The following is a 13,659-nucleotide window of genomic DNA, read 5'->3' on the forward strand; positions in this document are numbered from 1 at the left end:
GAAATTTGTGCAAGAATCATGTTGTGTTGAAAAGACCAGTGCACGAGCTCCACATCAAGACAAGCAGAGTGGCGCAGCGGAAGCGTGCTGGGCCCATAACCCAGAGGTCGATGGATCGAAACCATCCTCTGCTAAGCTTGTGTCACTTTTATATGTGCCCAGGTGCTGCAAGACAATTTAGAAATGTGTGCAAGATTCGTTATGTTGAAAAGACCAGTGCACAGACTCTACATCAAGACAAGCAGAGTGGCGCAGCGGGAGAGTGCTGGGCCCATAACCCAGAGGTCGATGGATCGAAACCATCCTCTGCTAAGCTTGTTTTGCTTTTATTTGTGCCCAAGTGCTTCAAGACAAGTTAGAAATTTGTGCAAGAATCATGTTATGTTGAAAAGACCAGTGCACGAGCTCCACATCAAGTCAAGCAGAGTGGTGCAGCGGAAGCCTGCTGGGCCCGTAACCCAGAGGTCGATGGATCGAAACCATCCTCTGCTAAGCTTGTTTCACTTTTATATGTGCCCAGGTGCTGCAAGACAATTTAGAAATGTGTGCAAGATTCAAGTTATGTTGAAAAGACCAGTGCACGAGCTCCGCATCAAGTCAAGCAGAGTGGTGCAGCGGAAGCTTGCTGGGCCTATAACCCAGAGGTCGATGGATCGAAACCATCCTCTGCTGAGACTTCTGAGCTTGTATATATGACAGAGCCCCCAAAAAAGAGAAATGTTCAGAGCCTGTTCTTGAAAACCTAAAGTCACTTGGTCCTCTCACAATAGTTGTTCATCCAGAAGCTGAATGAGATGGAGAACTAAAAGAAAATGTAAACAACTACATGACAGCCCCAGTGGCCTAATGGATAAGGCACTGGCCTCCTAAGCCAGGGATTGTGGGTTCGAGTCCCATCTGGGGTGACTTTCAGCAAAGTGGCGCAGCGAAGGCGTGCTGGGCCCATAACCCAGAAGCTGATGGATTGAAACCATCCTCTGCTGAGCTTGTTTCACTTTTATATGTGCCCAGGTGCTGCAAGACAAGTTAGAAATGTGTGCAAGATTCAAGTTATGTTGAAAAGACCAGTGCACAGGCTCTACATCAAGACAAGCAGAGTGGCGCAGCGGAAGCGTGCTGGGCCCATAACCCAGAGGTCGATGGATCGAAACCATTCTCTGCTAAGCTTGTGTCACTTTTATATGTGCCCAGGTACTGCAAGACAATTTAGAAATGTGTGCAAGATTCGTTATGTTGAAAAGACCAGTGCACAGACTCTACATCAAGACAAGCAGAGTGGCGCAGCGGGAGCGTGCTGGGCCCATAACCCAGAGGTCGATGGATCGAAACCATCCTCTGTTTAGGTTGTGTCACTTTTATATGTGCCCAGGTGCTGCAAGACAATTTAGAAATGTGTGCAAGATTCGTTATGTTGAAAAGACCACTGCACAGACTCTACATCAAGACAAGCAGAGTGGCGCAGCGGGAGCGTGCTGGGCCCATAACCCAGAGGTCGATGGATCGAAACCATCCTCTGCTAAGGTTGTTTCACTTTTATTTGTGCCCAAGTGCTTCAAGACAAGTTAGAAATTTGTGCAAGAATCATGTTGTGTTGAAAAGACCAGTGCACGAGCTCCACATCAAGACAAGCAGAGTGGCGCAGCGGAAGCGTGCTGGGCCCATAACCCAGAGGTCGATGGATCGAAACCATCCTCTGCTAAGATTGTGTCACTTTTATATGTGCCCAGGTGCTGCAAGACAATTTAGAAATGTGTGCAAGATTCGTTATGTTGAAAAGACCAGTGCACAGACTCTACATCAAGACAAGCAGAGTGGCGCAGCGGGAGAGTGCTGGGCCCATAACCCAGAGGTCGATGGATCGAAACCATCCTCTGCTAAGCTTGTTTTGCTTTTATTTGTGCCCAAGTGCTTCAAGACAAGTTAGAAATTTGTGCAAGAATCATGTTATGTTGAAAAGACCAGTGCACGAGCTCCACATCAAGTCAAGCAGAGTGGTGCAGCGGAAGCCTGCTGGGCCCGTAACCCAGAGGTCGATGGATCGAAACCATCCTCTGCTAAGCTTGTTTCACTTTTATATGTGCCCAGGTGCTGCAAGACAATTTAGAAATGTGTGCAAGATTCAAGTTATGTTGAAAAGACCAGTGCACGAGCTCCGCATCAAGTCAAGCAGAGTGGTGCAGCGGAAGCTTGCTGGGCCTATAACCCAGAGGTCGATGGATCGAAACCATCCTCTGCTGAGACTTCTGAGCTTGTATATATGACAGAGCCCCCAAAAAAGAGAAATGTTCAGAGACTGTTCTTGAAAACCTAAAGTCACTTGGTCCTCTCACAATAGTTGTTCATCCAGAAGCTGAATGAGATGGAGAACTAAAAGAAAATGTAAACAACTACATGACAGCCCCAGTGGCCTAATGGATAAGGCACTGGCCTCCTAAGCCAGGGATTGTGGGTTCGAGTCCCATCTGGGGTGACTTTCAGCAGAGTGGCGCAGCGAAGGCGTGCTGGGCCCATAACCCAGAAGCTGATGGATCGAAACCATCCTCTGCTGAGCTTGTTTCACTTTTATATGTGCCCAGGTGCTGCAAGACAAGTTAGAAATGTGTGCAAGATTCAAGTTATGTTGAAAAGACCAGTGCACAGGCTCTACATCAAGACAAGCAGAGTGGCGCAGCGGAAGCGTGCTGGGCCCATAACCCAGAGGTCGATGGATCAAAACCATCCTCTGCTAAGCTTGTGTCACTTTTATATGTGCCCAGGTGCTGCAAGACAATTTAGAAATGTGTGCAAGATTCGTTATGTTGAAAAGACCAGTGCACAGACTCTACATCAAGACAAGCAGAGTGGCGCAGCGGGAGAGTGCTGGGCCCATAACCCAGAGGTCGATGGATCGAAACCATCCTCTGCTAAGGTTGTTTTGCTTTTATTTGTGCCCAAGTGCTTCAAGACAAGTTAGAAATTTGTGCAAGAATCATGTTATGTTGAAAAGACCAGTGCACGAGCTCCACATCAAGTCAAGCAGAGTGGTGCAGCGGAAGCCTGCTGGGCCCGTAACCCAGAGGTCGATGGATCGAAACCATCCTCTGCTAAGCTTGTTTCACTTTTATTTGTGCCCAAGTGCTGCAAGACAAGTTAGAAATATGTGCAAGAATCATGTTATGTTGAAAAGACCAGTGCACAAGCTCTACATCAAGTCAAGCAGAGTGGCGCAGCGGAAGCGTGCTGGGCCCATAACCCAGAAGTCGATGGATCGAAACCATCCTCTGCTGAGCTTGTTTCACTTTTATATGTGCCCAAGTGCTGCAAGACAAGTTAGAAATATGTGCAAGAATCATGTTATGTTGAAAAGACCAGTGCACAAGCTCTATGTCAAGTCAAGCAGAGTGGCGCAGCGGAAGCGTGCTGGGCCCATAACCCAGAGGTCGATGGATCGAAACCATCCTCTGCTAAGCTTGTGTCACTTTTATATGTGCCCAGGTGCTGCAAGACAATTTAGAAATGTGTGCAAGATTCGTTATGTTGAAAAGACCAGTGCACAGACTCTACATCAAGACAAGCAGAGTGGCGCAGCGGGAGCGTGCTGGGCCCATAACCCAGAGGTCGATGGATCGAAACCATCCTCTGTTAAGGTTGTGTCACTTTTATATGTGCCCAGGTGCTGCAAGACAATTTAGAAATGTGTGCAAGATTCGTTATGTTGAAAAGACCAGTGCACAGACTCTACATCAAGACAAGCAGAGTGGCGCAGCGGGAGCGTGCTGGGCCCATAACCCAGAGGTCGATGGATCGAAACCATCCTCTGCTAAGGTTGTTTCACTTTTATTTGTGCCCAAGTGCTTCAAGACAAGTTAGAAATTTGTGCAAGAATCATGTTGTGTTGAAAAGACCAGTGCACGAGCTCCACATCAAGACAAGCAGAGTGGCGCAGCGGAAGCGTGCTGGGCCCATAACCCAGAGGTCGATGGATCGAAACCATCCTCTGCTAAGACTTCTGAGCTTGTATATATGACAGAGCCCCCAAAAAAGAGAAATGTTCAGAGCCTGTTCTTGAAAACCTAAAGTCACTTGGTCCTCTCACAATAGTTGTTCATCCAAAAGCTGAATGAGATGGAGAACTAAAAGAAAAAGTAAACAACTGCATGACAGCCCCAGTGGCCTAATGGATAAGGCTCTGGCCTCCTAAGCCAGGGCGTTCAAGTTATGTTGAAAAGACCAGTGCACAGGCTCTATATCAAGACAAGCAGAGTGGCGCAGCGGAAGCGTGCTGGGCCCGGAAGTCGATGGATTGAAACCGTCCTCTGCTAAGATTGTTTCACTTTTATATGTGCTCAGGTGCTGCAAGACAAGTTAGAAATGTGTGCCAGAATCAAGTGATTTTGAAAAGACCGGCGTATGGTACTCTCGTCAAGGAAAGCAGAGTGGCGCAGCGGAAGCGTGCTGGGCCCATAACTCAGAGGTTGATGGATCGAAACCATCCTCTGCTGAGACTTCTGAGCTTGTATATATGACAGAGCCCTGAAAAAAGAGAAATGTTCAGAGCCTGTTCGTGAAAACCTAAAGTCACTTGGTCCTCTCACAATAGTTGTTCATCCAGAAGCTGAATGAGATGGAGAACTAAAAGAAAAAGTAAACAACTACATGACAGCCCCAGTGGGCTTATGGATAAGGCACTGGCCTCCTAAGCCAGGGATTGTGGGTTCGAGTTCTATCTGGGGTGACTTTCAGCAGAGTGGCGCAGCGAAGGCGTGCTGGGCCCATAACCCAGAAGCTGATGGATTGAAACCATCCTCTGCTGAGCTTGTTTCACTTTTATATGTGCCCAAGTGCTGCAAGACAAGTTAGAAATATGTGCAAGAATCATGTTATGTTGAAAAGACCAGTGCACAAGCTCTACATCAAGTCAAGCAGAGTGGCGCAGCGGAAGCGTGCTGGGCCCATAACCCAGAGGTCGATGGATCGAAACCATCCTCTGCTAAGCTTGTGTCACTTTTATATGTGCCCAGGTGCTGCAAGACAAGTTAGAAATGTGTGCAAGATTCAAGTTATGTTGAAAAGACCAGTGCACAGGCTCTACATCAAGACGAGCAGAGTGGCGCAGCGGAAGCGTGCTGGGCCCATAACCCAGAGGTCGATGGATCGAAACCATCCTCTGCTAAGCTTGTGTCACTTTTATATGTGCCCAGGTGCTGCAAGACAATTTAGAAATGTGTGCAAGATTCGTTATGGTGAAAAGACCAGTGCATAGACTCCACATCAAGACAAGCAGAGTGGCGCAGCGGGAGAGTGCTGGGCCCATAACCCAGAGGTCGATGGATCGAAACCATCCTCTGCTAAGGTTGTTTCACTTTTATTTGTGCCCAAGTGCTTCAAGACAAGTTAGAAATTTGTGCAAGAATCATGTTATGTTGAAAAGACCAGTGCACGAGCTCCTCATCAAGTCAAGCAGAGTGGCGCAGCGGAAGTGTGCTGGGCCCATAACCCAGAGGTCGATGGATCGAAACCATCCTCTGCTAAGCTTGTGTCACATTTATATGTGCCCAGGTGCTGCAAGACAATTTAGAAATGTGTGCAAGATTCAAGTTATGTTGAAAAGACCAGTGCACGAGCTCCGCATCAAGTCAAGCAGAGTGGTGCAGCGGAAGCTTGCTGGGCCTATAACCCAGAGGTCGATGGATCGAAACCATCCTCTGCTGAGACTTCTGAGCTTGTATATATGACAGAGCCCCCAAAAAAAAGAAATGTTCAGAGCCTGTTCTTGAAAACCTAAAGTCACTTGGTCCTCTCACAATAGTTGTTCATCCAGAAGCTGAATGAGATGGAGAACTAAAAGAAAATGTAAACAACTACATGACAGCCCCAGTGGCCTAATGGATAAGGCACTGGCCTCCTAAGCCAGGGATTGTGGGTTCGAGTCCCATCTGGGGTGACTTTCAGCAGAGTGGCGCAGCGAAGGCGTGCTGGGCCCATAACCCAGAAGCTGATGGATCGAAACCATCCTCTGCTGAGCTTGTTTCACTTTTATATGTGCCCAGGTGCTGCAAGACAAGTTAGAAATATGTGCAAGAATCATGTTATGTTGAAAACACCAGTGCACAAGCTCTACATCAAGTCAAGCAGAGTGGCGCAGCGGAAGCGTGCTGGGCCCATAACCCAGAGGTCGATGGATCAAAACCATCCTCTGCTAAGCTTGTGTCACTTTTATATGTGCCCAGGTGCTGCAAGACAATTTAGAAATGTGTGCAAGATTCGTTATGTTGAAAAGACCAGTGCATAGACTCTACATCAAGACAAGCAGAGTGGAGCAGCGGGAGAGTGCTGGGCCCATAACCCAGAGGTCGATGGATCGAAACCATCCTCTGCTAAGGTTGTTTCACTTTTATTTGTGCCCAAGTGCTTCAAGACAAGTTAGAAATTTATGCAAGAATCATGTTATGTTGAAAAGACCAGTGCACGAGCTCCACATCAAGTCAAGCAGAGTGGCGCAGCGGAAGCGTGCTGGGCCCATAACCCAGAGGTCGATGGATCGAAATCATCCTCTGCTAAGCTTGTGTCACTTTTATATGTGCCCAGGTGCTGCAAGACAATTTAGAAATGTGTGCAAGATTCGTTATGTTGAAAAGACCAGTGCACGAGCTCCGCATCAAGTCAAGCAGAGTGGTGCAGCGGAAGCTTGCTGGGCCTATAACCCAGAGGTCGATGGATCGAAACCATCCTCTGCTAAGACTTCGGAGCTTGTATATATGACAGAGCCCCCAAAAAAGAGAAATGTTCAGAGCCTGTTCTTGAAAACCAAAAGTCACTTGGTCCTCTCACAGTAGTTGTTCATCCAGAAGCTGAATGAGATGGAGAACTAAAAGAAAAAGTAAACAACTACATAACAGCCCCAGTGGCCTAATGGATAAGGCACTGGCCTCCTAAGCCAGGGATTGTGGGTTCGAGTCCCATCTGGGGTGACTTTCAGCAGAGTGGCGCAGCGAAGGCGTGCTGGGCCCATAACCCAGAAGGTGATGGATCGAAACCATCCTCTGCTGAGCTTGTTTCACTTTTATATGTGCCCAGGTGCTGCAAGACAAGTTAGAAATATGTGCAAGAATCATGTTATGTTGAAAAGACCAGTGCACAAGCTCTACATCAAGTCAAGCAGAGTGGCGCAGCGGAAGCGTGCTGGGCCCATAACCCAGAGGTCGATGGATCGAAACCATCCTCTGCTAAGCTTGTGTCACTTTTATATGTGCCCAGGTGCTGCAAGACAAGTTAGAAATGTGTGCAAGATTCAAGTTATGTTGAAAAGACCAGTGCACAGGCTCTACATCAAGACAAGCAGAGTGGCGCAGCGGAAGCGTGCTGGGCCCATAACCCAGAGGTCGATGGATCGAAACCATCCTCTGCTAAGGTTGTTTCACTTTTATTTGTGCCCAAGTGCTTCAAGACAAGTTAGAAATTTGTGCAAGAATCATGTTGTGTTGAAAAGACCAGTGCACGAGCTCCACATCAAGACAAGCAGAGTGGCGCAGCGGAAGCGTGCTGGGCCCATAACCCAGAGGTCGATGGATCGAAACCATCCTCTGCTAAGCTTGTGTCACTTTTATATGTGCCCAGGTGCTGCAAGACAATTTAGAAATGTGTGCAAGATTCGTTATGTTGAAAAGACCAGTGCACAGACTCTACATCAAGACAAGCAGAGTGGCGCAGCGGGAGAGTGCTGGGCCCATAACCCAGAGGTCGATGGATCGAAACCATCCTCTGCTAAGCTTGTTTTGCTTTTATTTGTGCCCAAGTGCTTCAAGACAAGTTAGAAATTTGTGCAAGAATCATGTTATGTTGAAAAGACCAGTGCACGAGCTCCACATCAAGTCAAGCAGAGTGGTGCAGCGGAAGCCTGCTGGGCCCGTAACCCAGAGGTCGATGGATCGAAACCATCCTCTGCTAAGCTTGTTTCACTTTTATATGTGCCCAGGTGCTGCAAGACAATTTAGAAATGTGTGCAAGATTCAAGTTATGTTGAAAAGACCAGTGCACGAGCTCCGCATCAAGTCAAGCAGAGTGGTGCAGCGGAAGCTTGCTGGGCCTATAACCCAGAGGTCGATGGATCGAAACCATCCTCTGCTGAGACTTCTGAGCTTGTATATATGACAGAGCCCCCAAAAAAGAGAAATGTTCAGAGCCTGTTCTTGAAAACCTAAAGTCACTTGGTCCTCTCACAATAGTTGTTCATCCAGAAGCTGAATGAGATGGAGAACTAAAAGAAAATGTAAACAACTACATGACAGCCCCAGTGGCCTAATGGATAAGGCACTGGCCTCCTAAGCCAGGGATTGTGGGTTCGAGTCCCATCTGGGGTGACTTTCAGCAAAGTGGCGCAGCGAAGGCGTGCTGGGCCCATAACCCAGAAGCTGATGGATTGAAACCATCCTCTGCTGAGCTTGTTTCACTTTTATATGTGCCCAGGTGCTGCAAGACAAGTTAGAAATGTGTGCAAGATTCAAGTTATGTTGAAAAGACCAGTGCACAGGCTCTACATCAAGACAAGCAGAGTGGCGCAGCGGAAGCGTGCTGGGCCCATAACCCAGAGGTCGATGGATCGAAACCATTCTCTGCTAAGCTTGTGTCACTTTTATATGTGCCCAGGTACTGCAAGACAATTTAGAAATGTGTGCAAGATTCGTTATGTTGAAAAGACCAGTGCACAGACTCTACATCAAGACAAGCAGAGTGGCGCAGCGGGAGCGTGCTGGGCCCATAACCCAGAGGTCGATGGATCGAAACCATCCTCTGTTTAGGTTGTGTCACTTTTATATGTGCCCAGGTGCTGCAAGACAATTTAGAAATGTGTGCAAGATTCGTTATGTTGAAAAGACCACTGCACAGACTCTACATCAAGACAAGCAGAGTGGCGCAGCGGGAGCGTGCTGGGCCCATAACCCAGAGGTCGATGGATCGAAACCATCCTCTGCTAAGGTTGTTTCACTTTTATTTGTGCCCAAGTGCTTCAAGACAAGTTAGAAATTTGTGCAAGAATCATGTTGTGTTGAAAAGACCAGTGCACGAGCTCCACATCAAGACAAGCAGAGTGGCGCAGCGGAAGCGTGCTGGGCCCATAACCCAGAGGTCGATGGATCGAAACCATCCTCTGCTAAGATTGTGTCACTTTTATATGTGCCCAGGTGCTGCAAGACAATTTAGAAATGTGTGCAAGATTCGTTATGTTGAAAAGACCAGTGCACAGACTCTACATCAAGACAAGCAGAGTGGCGCAGCGGGAGAGTGCTGGGCCCATAACCCAGAGGTCGATGGATCGAAACCATCCTCTGCTAAGCTTGTTTTGCTTTTATTTGTGCCCAAGTGCTTCAAGACAAGTTAGAAATTTGTGCAAGAATCATGTTATGTTGAAAAGACCAGTGCACGAGCTCCACATCAAGTCAAGCAGAGTGGTGCAGCGGAAGCCTGCTGGGCCCGTAACCCAGAGGTCGATGGATCGAAACCATCCTCTGCTAAGCTTGTTTCACTTTTATATGTGCCCAGGTGCTGCAAGACAATTTAGAAATGTGTGCAAGATTCAAGTTATGTTGAAAAGACCAGTGCACGAGCTCCGCATCAAGTCAAGCAGAGTGGTGCAGCGGAAGCTTGCTGGGCCTATAACCCAGAGGTCGATGGATCGAAACCATCCTCTGCTGAGACTTCTGAGCTTGTATATATGACAGAGCCCCCAAAAAAGAGAAATGTTCAGAGACTGTTCTTGAAAACCTAAAGTCACTTGGTCCTCTCACAATAGTTGTTCATCCAGAAGCTGAATGAGATGGAGAACTAAAAGAAAATGTAAACAACTACATGACAGCCCCAGTGGCCTAATGGATAAGGCACTGGCCTCCTAAGCCAGGGATTGTGGGTTCGAGTCCCATCTGGGGTGACTTTCAGCAGAGTGGCGCAGCGAAGGCGTGCTGGGCCCATAACCCAGAAGCTGATGGATCGAAACCATCCTCTGCTGAGCTTGTTTCACTTTTATATGTGCCCAGGTGCTGCAAGACAAGTTAGAAATGTGTGCAAGATTCAAGTTATGTTGAAAAGACCAGTGCACAGGCTCTACATCAAGACAAGCAGAGTGGCGCAGCGGAAGCGTGCTGGGCCCATAACCCAGAGGTCGATGGATCAAAACCATCCTCTGCTAAGCTTGTGTCACTTTTATATGTGCCCAGGTGCTGCAAGACAATTTAGAAATGTGTGCAAGATTCGTTATGTTGAAAAGACCAGTGCACAGACTCTACATCAAGACAAGCAGAGTGGCGCAGCGGGAGAGTGCTGGGCCCATAACCCAGAGGTCGATGGATCGAAACCATCCTCTGCTAAGGTTGTTTTGCTTTTATTTGTGCCCAAGTGCTTCAAGACAAGTTAGAAATTTGTGCAAGAATCATGTTATGTTGAAAAGACCAGTGCACGAGCTCCACATCAAGTCAAGCAGAGTGGTGCAGCGGAAGCCTGCTGGGCCCGTAACCCAGAGGTCGATGGATCGAAACCATCCTCTGCTAAGCTTGTTTCACTTTTATTTGTGCCCAAGTGCTGCAAGACAAGTTAGAAATATGTGCAAGAATCATGTTATGTTGAAAAGACCAGTGCACAAGCTCTACATCAAGTCAAGCAGAGTGGCGCAGCGGAAGCGTGCTGGGCCCATAACCCAGAAGTCGATGGATCGAAACCATCCTCTGCTGAGCTTGTTTCACTTTTATATGTGCCCAAGTGCTGCAAGACAAGTTAGAAATATGTGCAAGAATCATGTTATGTTGAAAAGACCAGTGCACAAGCTCTATGTCAAGTCAAGCAGAGTGGCGCAGCGGAAGCGTGCTGGGCCCATAACTCAGAGGTCGATGGATCGAAACCATCCTCTGCTAAGCTTGTGTCACTTTTATATGTGCCCAGGTGCTGCAAGACAATTTAGAAATGTGTGCAAGATTCGTTATGTTGAAAAGACCAGTGCACAGACTCTACATCAAGACAAGCAGAGTGGCGCAGCGGGAGCGTGCTGGGCCCATAACCCAGAGGTCGATGGATCGAAACCATCCTCTGTTAAGGTTGTGTCACTTTTATATGTGCCCAGGTGCTGCAAGACAATTTAGAAATGTGTGCAAGATTCGTTATGTTGAAAAGACCAGTGCACAGACTCTACATCAAGACAAGCAGAGTGGCGCAGCGGGAGCGTGCTGGGCCCATAACCCAGAGGTCGATGGATCGAAACCATCCTCTGCTAAGGTTGTTTCACTTTTATTTGTGCCCAAGTGCTTCAAGACAAGTTAGAAATTTGTGCAAGAATCATGTTGTGTTGAAAAGACCAGTGCACGAGCTCCACATCAAGACAAGCAGAGTGGCGCAGCGGAAGCGTGCTGGGCCCATAACCCAGAGGTCGATGGATCGAAACCATCCTCTGCTAAGACTTCTGAGCTTGTATATATGACAGAGCCCCCAAAAAAGAGAAATGTTCAGAGCCTGTTCTTGAAAACCTAAAGTCACTTGGTCCTCTCACAATAGTTGTTCATCCAAAAGCTGAATGAGATGGAGAACTAAAAGAAAAAGTAAACAACTGCATGACAGCCCCAGTGGCCTAATGGATAAGGCTCTGGCCTCCTAAGCCAGGGCGTTCAAGTTATGTTGAAAAGACCAGTGCACAGGCTCTATATCAAGACAAGCAGAGTGGCGCAGCGGAAGCGTGCTGGGCCCGGAAGTCGATGGATTGAAACCGTCCTCTGCTAAGATTGTTTCACTTTTATATGTGCTCAGGTGCTGCAAGACAAGTTAGAAATGTGTGCCAGAATCAAGTGATTTTGAAAAGACCGGCGTATGGTACTCTCGTCAAGGAAAGCAGAGTGGCGCAGCGGAAGCGTGCTGGGCCCATAACTCAGAGGTTGATGGATCGAAACCATCCTCTGCTGAGACTTCTGAGCTTGTATATATGACAGAGCCCTGAAAAAAGAGAAATGTTCAGAGCCTGTTCGTGAAAACCTAAAGTCACTTGGTCCTCTCACAATAGTTGTTCATCCAGAAGCTGAATGAGATGGAGAACTAAAAGAAAAAGTAAACAACTACATGACAGCCCCAGTGGGCTTATGGATAAGGCACTGGCCTCCTAAGCCAGGGATTGTGGGTTCGAGTTCTATCTGGGGTGACTTTCAGCAGAGTGGCGCAGCGAAGGCGTGCTGGGCCCATAACCCAGAAGCTGATGGATTGAAACCATCCTCTGCTGAGCTTGTTTCACTTTTATATGTGCCCAAGTGCTGCAAGACAAGTTAGAAATATGTGCAAGAATCATGTTATGTTGAAAAGACCAGTGCACAAGCTCTACATCAAGTCAAGCAGAGTGGCGCAGCGGAAGCGTGCTGGGCCCATAACCCAGAGGTCGATGGATCGAAACCATCCTCTGCTAAGCTTGTGTCACTTTTATATGTGCCCAGGTGCTGCAAGACAAGTTAGAAATGTGTGCAAGATTCAAGTTATGTTGAAAAGACCAGTGCACAGGCTCTACATCAAGACGAGCAGAGTGGCGCAGCGGAAGCGTGCTGGGCCCATAACCCAGAGGTCGATGGATCGAAACCATCCTCTGCTAAGCTTGTGTCACTTTTATATGTGCCCAGGTGCTGCAAGACAATTTAGAAATGTGTGCAAGATTCGTTATGGTGAAAAGACCAGTGCATAGACTCCACATCAAGACAAGCAGAGTGGCGCAGCGGGAGAGTGCTGGGCCCATAACCCAGAGGTCGATGGATCGAAACCATCCTCTGCTAAGGTTGTTTCACTTTTATTTGTGCCCAAGTGCTTCAAGACAAGTTAGAAATTTGTGCAAGAATCATGTTATGTTGAAAAGACCAGTGCACGAGCTCCTCATCAAGTCAAGCAGAGTGGCGCAGCGGAAGTGTGCTGGGCCCATAACCCAGAGGTCGATGGATCGAAACCATCCTCTGCTAAGCTTGTGTCACATTTATATGTGCCCAGGTGCTGCAAGACAATTTAGAAATGTGTGCAAGATTCAAGTTATGTTGAAAAGACCAGTGCACGAGCTCCGCATCAAGTCAAGCAGAGTGGTGCAGCGGAAGCTTGCTGGGCCTATAACCCAGAGGTCGATGGATCGAAACCATCCTCTGCTGAGACTTCTGAGCTTGTATATATGACAGAGCCCCCAAAAAAAAGAAATGTTCAGAGCCTGTTCTTGAAAACCTAAAGTCACTTGGTCCTCTCACAATAGTTGTTCATCCAGAAGCTGAATGAGATGGAGAACTAAAAGAAAATGTAAACAACTACATGACAGCCCCAGTGGCCTAATGGATAAGGCACTGGCCTCCTAAGCCAGGGATTGTGGGTTCGAGTCCCATCTGGGGTGACTTTCAGCAGAGTGGCGCAGCGAAGGCGTGCTGGGCCCATAACCCAGAAGCTGATGGATCGAAACCATCCTCTGCTGAGCTTGTTTCACTTTTATATGTGCCCAGGTGCTGCAAGACAAGTTAGAAATATGTGCAAGAATCATGTTATGTTGAAAACACCAGTGCACAAGCTCTACATCAAGTCAAGCAGAGTGGCGCAGCGGAAGCGTGCTGGGCCCATAACCCAGAGGTCGATGGATCGAAACCATCCTCTGCTAAGCTTGTGTCACTTTTATATGTGCCCAGGTGCTGCAAGACAAGT

At 47.7% G+C, this 13,659-nt stretch overlaps 21 non-coding genes across 21 annotated transcripts; all 21 read left to right on the plus strand.

Moving 5' to 3' along the window:
• The first annotated feature begins 62 nt into the window (after positions 1–62).
• trnam-cau (transfer RNA methionine (anticodon CAU)) lies at positions 63–134 on the plus strand. The gene has a single exon. It is a non-coding gene; the product is annotated as a tRNA-Met (tRNA).
• Positions 135–832: 698 nt separating this feature from the next.
• trnar-ccu (transfer RNA arginine (anticodon CCU)) lies at positions 833–905 on the plus strand. Its single transcript has one exon. It is a non-coding gene; the product is annotated as a tRNA-Arg (tRNA).
• Positions 906–1,627: 722 nt separating this feature from the next.
• Positions 1,628–1,699, plus strand: trnam-cau (transfer RNA methionine (anticodon CAU)). The gene has a single exon. It is a non-coding gene; the product is annotated as a tRNA-Met (tRNA).
• Positions 1,700–2,397: 698 nt separating this feature from the next.
• On the plus strand, positions 2,398–2,470 carry trnar-ccu (transfer RNA arginine (anticodon CCU)). Its single transcript has one exon. It is a non-coding gene; the product is annotated as a tRNA-Arg (tRNA).
• A 904-nt stretch (positions 2,471–3,374) lies between these two features.
• On the plus strand, positions 3,375–3,446 carry trnam-cau (transfer RNA methionine (anticodon CAU)). Its single transcript has one exon. It is a non-coding gene; the product is annotated as a tRNA-Met (tRNA).
• A 464-nt stretch (positions 3,447–3,910) lies between these two features.
• On the plus strand, positions 3,911–3,982 carry trnam-cau (transfer RNA methionine (anticodon CAU)). Its single transcript has one exon. It is a non-coding gene; the product is annotated as a tRNA-Met (tRNA).
• Positions 3,983–4,900: 918 nt separating this feature from the next.
• trnam-cau (transfer RNA methionine (anticodon CAU)) lies at positions 4,901–4,972 on the plus strand. Its single transcript has one exon. It is a non-coding gene; the product is annotated as a tRNA-Met (tRNA).
• Positions 4,973–5,080: 108 nt separating this feature from the next.
• On the plus strand, positions 5,081–5,152 carry trnam-cau (transfer RNA methionine (anticodon CAU)). The gene has a single exon. It is a non-coding gene; the product is annotated as a tRNA-Met (tRNA).
• A 698-nt stretch (positions 5,153–5,850) lies between these two features.
• Positions 5,851–5,923, plus strand: trnar-ccu (transfer RNA arginine (anticodon CCU)). Its single transcript has one exon. It is a non-coding gene; the product is annotated as a tRNA-Arg (tRNA).
• A 954-nt stretch (positions 5,924–6,877) lies between these two features.
• Positions 6,878–6,950, plus strand: trnar-ccu (transfer RNA arginine (anticodon CCU)). The gene has a single exon. It is a non-coding gene; the product is annotated as a tRNA-Arg (tRNA).
• Positions 6,951–7,136: 186 nt separating this feature from the next.
• On the plus strand, positions 7,137–7,208 carry trnam-cau (transfer RNA methionine (anticodon CAU)). Its single transcript has one exon. It is a non-coding gene; the product is annotated as a tRNA-Met (tRNA).
• A 108-nt stretch (positions 7,209–7,316) lies between these two features.
• Positions 7,317–7,388, plus strand: trnam-cau (transfer RNA methionine (anticodon CAU)). The gene has a single exon. It is a non-coding gene; the product is annotated as a tRNA-Met (tRNA).
• Positions 7,389–7,496: 108 nt separating this feature from the next.
• trnam-cau (transfer RNA methionine (anticodon CAU)) lies at positions 7,497–7,568 on the plus strand. The gene has a single exon. It is a non-coding gene; the product is annotated as a tRNA-Met (tRNA).
• Positions 7,569–8,266: 698 nt separating this feature from the next.
• trnar-ccu (transfer RNA arginine (anticodon CCU)) lies at positions 8,267–8,339 on the plus strand. Its single transcript has one exon. It is a non-coding gene; the product is annotated as a tRNA-Arg (tRNA).
• A 722-nt stretch (positions 8,340–9,061) lies between these two features.
• trnam-cau (transfer RNA methionine (anticodon CAU)) lies at positions 9,062–9,133 on the plus strand. The gene has a single exon. It is a non-coding gene; the product is annotated as a tRNA-Met (tRNA).
• Positions 9,134–9,831: 698 nt separating this feature from the next.
• Positions 9,832–9,904, plus strand: trnar-ccu (transfer RNA arginine (anticodon CCU)). Its single transcript has one exon. It is a non-coding gene; the product is annotated as a tRNA-Arg (tRNA).
• Positions 9,905–11,344: 1,440 nt separating this feature from the next.
• trnam-cau (transfer RNA methionine (anticodon CAU)) lies at positions 11,345–11,416 on the plus strand. The gene has a single exon. It is a non-coding gene; the product is annotated as a tRNA-Met (tRNA).
• Positions 11,417–12,334: 918 nt separating this feature from the next.
• trnam-cau (transfer RNA methionine (anticodon CAU)) lies at positions 12,335–12,406 on the plus strand. Its single transcript has one exon. It is a non-coding gene; the product is annotated as a tRNA-Met (tRNA).
• A 108-nt stretch (positions 12,407–12,514) lies between these two features.
• On the plus strand, positions 12,515–12,586 carry trnam-cau (transfer RNA methionine (anticodon CAU)). The gene has a single exon. It is a non-coding gene; the product is annotated as a tRNA-Met (tRNA).
• Positions 12,587–13,284: 698 nt separating this feature from the next.
• Positions 13,285–13,357, plus strand: trnar-ccu (transfer RNA arginine (anticodon CCU)). The gene has a single exon. It is a non-coding gene; the product is annotated as a tRNA-Arg (tRNA).
• A 186-nt stretch (positions 13,358–13,543) lies between these two features.
• On the plus strand, positions 13,544–13,615 carry trnam-cau (transfer RNA methionine (anticodon CAU)). Its single transcript has one exon. It is a non-coding gene; the product is annotated as a tRNA-Met (tRNA).
• The last annotated feature ends 44 nt before the right edge of the window (positions 13,616–13,659 follow it).

Source organism: Garra rufa, chromosome 2 (genome assembly GCF_049309525.1).
Source record: "Garra rufa chromosome 2, GarRuf1.0, whole genome shotgun sequence".
In the NCBI taxonomy this organism is placed as follows: domain Eukaryota; kingdom Metazoa; phylum Chordata; class Actinopteri; order Cypriniformes; family Cyprinidae; genus Garra; species Garra rufa.